The sequence below is a fragment of the Sylvia atricapilla genome, chromosome 3 (assembly GCF_009819655.1).
Source record: "Sylvia atricapilla isolate bSylAtr1 chromosome 3, bSylAtr1.pri, whole genome shotgun sequence".
NCBI lineage: Eukaryota > Metazoa > Chordata > Aves > Passeriformes > Sylviidae > Sylvia > Sylvia atricapilla.
The window spans coordinates 71,663,963-71,670,172 of record NC_089142.1 but is presented as its reverse complement, the minus strand read 5'-3'; positions in this window follow the sequence as shown (position 1 = coordinate 71,670,172).

The following is a 6,210-nucleotide window of genomic DNA, read 5'->3' as shown; positions in this document are numbered from 1 at the left end:
GTTTCAAACTGGTTGAGTTTAAAACCAGATTCAAACTTGAGCCAGCCTTGTTCCCAAGCTTCCCCAACATCGCAAATTCTGTGAAGTTTTTTCAAGTGTTAAATTATTTTCTACAGATCATTTGTTATTACCCATCAGTTTACTGCTTGGGAAACTGACCCATCACAAGATGCAGGACTGGCACTGGGCCACCATATGGGGAATTGTGGGGCACGTGGGTTCCTATGCTGGAAGAAACATCCCAAAGCCATAGAAACAGCTTCTGTCCCCATCACCAAGAGGCTGACTCTAGCCCAGCAGCTAGAAGGACTGATCTTTCAGAACTCACCATTTCAGCAGCACTCCCCTACTGCTGTGAGATAGGGAGCAAGTTACAGCACAAGTGTCTCTGTTTTGCCCCCAAAATTTATGTTCTCTCAGTGACAAATGGGCTCTCAGATATAGCCTTTAAATGGTGGAGATTTTAAGTTGCTTGCTTCTGGCAAATGCTGTACCAGTCTCTTGGGTGTCATCCAGGGCCAAAAGAAGGAGAGGAAGATGTGCCTGGGATTGAAAAAGGAATATGAGCAAAAACAACAGAAAAAAAAGTAGTCCTGACCAGTGATCAAATGGCTGCCCCAGAGCTCCAGAGGGAAGGGAGTATGAGCCAAGAGCAGTTTTGGGCAGCCGTATGAGCTTGAACTAAGACTGAAGCAAAGTATGTGGGCTCAGATACTTCTCCATTGCTTGTCTCTCCCTGAGTGGCTGCACTCGGGCTGCCTCCTGCCTTGACTTGTGGAGGCAGCATCCTGCAGGTATTATTGAGACCACAAACTCAACAATGTCTTGGATGTTGCAAGTGACTGTGTTGGACTCTGCCACTTGGAGCATGATATAGGTCTGCCTTGATCACATTTTTGGGAGCAAGATTGCATCACTGGGTGAACTGCCTCAATACCTGTTTATCTTTTCTTTAAGGGGAACTTCATAAATGACACGAGTTATTCCTGACATTCAAAACCTGTTTTCAGACTGGGTTGCATTTTCAGACTGGGTTTCTTTGCTTTGAACCATCCCCTTTAAACATGGTGAAGGAGAGGTGGATGCAGGTGCCCACAGTGGCCCCGAGCCTTTAGGTTGGAGGGAATACATGTGGATTTTTAGAGAGCAGCCAGCTCTGGATTTACTCCCCATTCACTATCCTCTTGGGGAAAAGAGATGTGATGAGCAGTCACCTCCACCTATGCCCACACCCCCACTGCTTGTAAGGAGCTGTGGGAAAGCCACATACATCATGAAAACACTCAGGCTGTGGCTGGGAGTGGGGTTCTTGCACTGCCTGTGGAACTGCACATCTGGAAACCAGTTCCTTGCCTTGGCCATGGGACAGGCACCTGCTGATCCAGTGGTCACCAGGAAGACTGCTGGTCACTGGGGCTGCTCAAGCAGGAGATAAAAAGGGAAATGTCTCCCAATTCTCCTGCCTCTTACTCAGCTGGCGTGTAAACTTGGATTTTTCTCAGACTGATTATGCAGCCTGCAAATATGTTGCTGGGGGCAGTGCCTGGACAAGCCCTCCGTTACTGCAGGCTGTAAGATCTGCTCCCTTGCTGGGACCCACTTAACCAGTCAACAGTGGTATGCAACCTGGCAACCTTAGGGGGCCAGAAAAAAAAAAGAGAAAAGAAGAGCTGATAGCAATATAGACCTTATTCTTTGCTGCTATAACAATTTAAAACTGGGAGCTGGGCTGTGTTCACACCATGTGGTATGAACAGCCAGCCTCTCTGGTGCTGAGTACAAGACTCAGAACTGCAGAAACCAGAAGACACCCAGAGGTGGGAAATGCCTCTCCCTGCTCCTGGCCACGTACGTAGCACACAGTCCAAGGAGCTACATTTCTCTTTTCATCTTTAAGCAAGGTGGACGGAAAGCAAGGACCTTTGACAAAACTCAGAGGAGCTGCTGAGGTTGCTGTGAACTCTGCTGCTGTGGGTGCTTGGGGGCACGGCCACTCAGGTGTAACACCAAAAAGCTTCAAGCTGTCCCAAGGAAAATGTGATGTTTGCACAGATAACAGGATTTGTGATCAGAGCTGCCAGAGAGGGGTTGCAGGGCTTCCCCAGCAGGCTGGAACTCACAACAGCTGTGATCAAGTTTCCCATTAGGATCAGGCAGTTCTGAGAGACTTCTGCAGCCATGTGCACTGTGCTGACTAACCTTCCCCAAGAGCATTTGAACCAGCTCTTCTGATCCTTCTCCCATGACAGCGTTACCCTGTGGGCAGCTGGTGTAGACTTAAAAAGGATAATAGCCCATGAAACCAAAGAACCTGCATCTGCAGGATTAACCAGGCCACAATTAACAGATAGCTTGTTTTGTGAGGTGATCGGGACAGTTACCCCCAGTATTTGGGAAAGATTCACTTTGATCTTTCTAGACCTGTAAATTCTGAAAGCAGGTTTACAGGTGTAGAAAATTGTGTTTTTCCCTGTTTGCCAAATTTTCTTGCTGATTTGGAGTTTATGCTGTTAAATACTTTAAAAACACATTTCTCTTTAAGAAGCAGCTTATTTCTTTTCCCTGGTTTCTTTCTCCTCCAGACTTTACCCAAGCAAACTCAGCAGCCCAGTTTCAGACTGACAGCTCCTGATTGGGCTGGAAGCCAGTCTGAAAGATGTGTTGACATGTAATTTTTCCATTCCTACTGCATGTAAACTGTCCACTATTCCCCTTATTGCCTGGAGTTTGGGAGAGGTGCAACGGCAAAAGACTGCAAGTCAAAACCATGTGTAAACTACCCATGTGATTACCCACTGTTCTTCTGGACCATACTCTGCAAATTAACATTCATGCTCGTTTTTCTTTACCTGCTACATTTTGCATAAAACTCAGGCTGTCTCCCTGCTCTTGACTTCGCTGTGGTTATTTCAGACAGAAATAAGGCTGTTTCCCTGCCCAGGCTGCTGCCCTCCCTGCTGGGAATGATGCTCTCCTTCAAATGAGGGTAGTGGAGGGAACTTGGACTACTGGGGTTTGGCATCAATCAGTCTTCTGTCATGGATCTGGTCAGAAACTCGTGACCTACCTGGCCACCTGGTTTGCTACATGTAGAAGCGCAATAACAGGGATTAACAGGCATAAATAAGATCCTCAGGGGGAAAGTGCTTGAAAAAGGAAAAAGCATGTTTAGAATTTCAGTGTTATGATTCAAGTGGTGTCTTTACATCATTTTTAATGAAGGCAAAAATGCAGCAAAGTATGCAAGGGAGGAACTTCTAATGTTAGCATCAGCCTCATAAATGTTGTACTTCCTCATTTAGGAATCATTTAATAACTGGCTATTCTCAGCCCATGTAGGTCTCTGCCATGACGTATTGAAGCCAAAACTCATTAGGATTAAATTAATAATAATGTTTATACAGCTACACTGAGAATATCCAGAGCTGCCGTGTTGAGGACAGGGAATGATTCTTGTCTGGCACATCCAGAGCTGCTTGGCTGTAGCTGGAAGGGTGAGGGAGGAGTTGCTCTTCACCCGGGACGGTCTCAGCATCACCCGGGACGGTCTCAGCATCCTGCCCTGCAGCTGATGAGTGTCTCTGGAGCAGGTTTGGGATGATGGGCTCTGTTGCCTGGCAGCTGCTGCACTCTACATGTCAAGAAGAGATTGTGACAGGGCATGGGGAAGGTGCCTGGCAGCCCCATCCGGGCTTTTGCTTGCATCAGCCTTAGGTAACGTGTGAGGTACAATATCAGCTCTGCTGGGTGTCCCTGCACACTTCTGTCACGAATCGTCTTACACAAGTGGTCCCCAGTTGGTTTCCAAGCCTTGCAGCTGCCCCTTCCCCTGTGGGATGTACCTGCAAACTGTTAGATTGGGAGAGTTGCACTGTGAGGGAGAATCTTGATCAGGAGTAGAAGGTGCAGTTCACCCCATATCACACGGGCAGCTGGCTGCTCCTTGTCACGTCAGCAGGAGTACTAAGCCTGTGTGGAACAATGGAGAGGGTGAGTGGAGGCAGCTGCTAACAACACTGTTAATCATGAAACATTGACACCTGGCAGGCTGCTGTGAAGATTAGGTACCTCCTCTGAAGAGTGCAGAGTTTAGGGGGAAAAAATCGCAGAAAATGGGAACTCACAGACTGTGTGTCAGGATCTAGAGCATGTCATACTGGCATTTCCCATGCGATGGGTGAGACATGGATTAGTGACTGGGCAGTAGGTTTATGAGCACCCCAAGAGAAGTTTGGTTCTGCAAAAGGCAATCCCTTCCTGATAGAGATGCCATCAGAGAGCATTCATATACTTCTGAGGCAACTGTGTCTTTTCAAACTGGTGTCATGGTTCAACTGCAGCTGGAAACTCAGTACTGTGCAGTTCTTGCTCAATCCCCTCACTCCTTGGTAGGATAAGGAGGAGAAACAGGAGAAAAGAACAGGTAGAACTTGTGGATTGAGATAAGAACGGCTCAATAATTAAAAACAACTAAAATATAATAATACCAGCTATAATAATAACAACATATAATGATAGCAATAAAAATGAGTGGAAGAGAGAGATAAAACTGAAGAGAAATTGTAATGCTGCACAGTGCAATTGCTCACCATCCACTCACTGATGCTCAGCCTACACACAAACAGTGATCAGTGGCTCCTGGGCAACTCCCCCCGGTTTATTTACTGGGCATGATGTTCTGTGGTGTGGAATATCCCTTTGGCCAGCTTGGGTCAGCTGTCCTGACCACGCTGCCTCTCAGCTTCTGGTGCACCTGCTCCCAGGCAGAGCATGGGAAACGGAAAAGTCCTTGGTTTAGAGTAATCAGTGTATTAGCAACATTTTTGTCATACTGAATCCAACACACAGCACTGTAACAGTTACTAAGAAGAAAATTACCTCAGCTGAAACCAGGACAACAGGGAGCAGAAGTTCTTTGGGTTAGGAAAGACTGAGACTATAAAATATGTGGAAAGAACAGCAGCATTTTCACAACCACAAGTGACCAGCTAAAGCTGTGCAGGTTGGTTCAAAATGACATTTTGCACAAAATAACATTTTATAAAAGGAAAGGAAACTCTGCAACCCCCAGACCTTGCCTGTTTATATGAAATCCACTTATGTCATCTGTTCATGTAGACTGAGCACAATATCAGAGTAAGAAATCCGGGTCCAGGTTAATCGGGGAGCAACCTGCTCTCCTCTCTGGACAGCACTGCTACAGCTGCTTTCTCTAGTGCTGTCTTGAGTTACAGGTGTTTTTATATCTGTTGTTCCCTGTTATTTTCCAACAAACACCCTCTGTTACAGCAGGTGGTGCTGAGTGCATGGCTGGACCCCAGTGGGACCACTAAGGGCAAGAGGAGAAGCCATCAGGGACAACCCAGATGCCACTGGAGCCCTCAGTGGGGAAATTAAATGAGCGTGGCAGCTCCTGAACATAATCCTCAGGATAGCACTGGGTGAGGGGAGAAAACTGCTGCATCTGCCTGGTTTTATTCCAGTGAAGCATGCAGCCAAGGCTCCCGCATGTCTGCCTTGGGCAGGACACCGTGAGTGCCATGGCGTGGAGACAAGGAGCTCTCAGGAGCTCCTCTCTCATTTTTGAGGTTGTTGAGTGGAGGTAGGTGCCCTGCTATTTCTGTGCCTCTCTTCCCAGCAAATAAACTGCCCAGACTCTCCTCCCTCGTACCCCTATCATCCCCCACCCCTGAGAGCAGCGGGCAGGGCTAAAGGGAGCTGGGAAAGTTAGGATGGATTTTAAATGGAACTTAACGTGTTTATGGATGCAGATCGGCAACGTGCTGCTGCCTGCAGCACCAGGCACTGGGTGTCACTGCCATTTGCCTCTCCTGACTGCGTTTTCCTGAATCACAGAGGGACACACTGGATTTGTCCAACATCCTGCTGTCACCGAGCTGTTGAAATAACTGCAAGGGCTGGGGGGCTGTGAAGGCTGGAGGGAGATATCCAGGTGCTTCTGCAAAGGTCAGGCAACATCTCTGTTCCCCTCACTCGTGCCTGGGCACCACGGGCTTGGAAAGCCTGAGTCAGTACACGCAAAAACAGGGCTAAATACTGCTCGATCTGAGCATCGATTAAACTAAGCCAATTTGGTTATGTTAGCTGTATCGAGGATTGCATCACTGCCGCGCAGGCAGAGGTGTTGTGTGTAACACCCGCCCCCTCACCTTAAAGCCACCACCACTTTTGTTTCACTGGAAGAGTCTG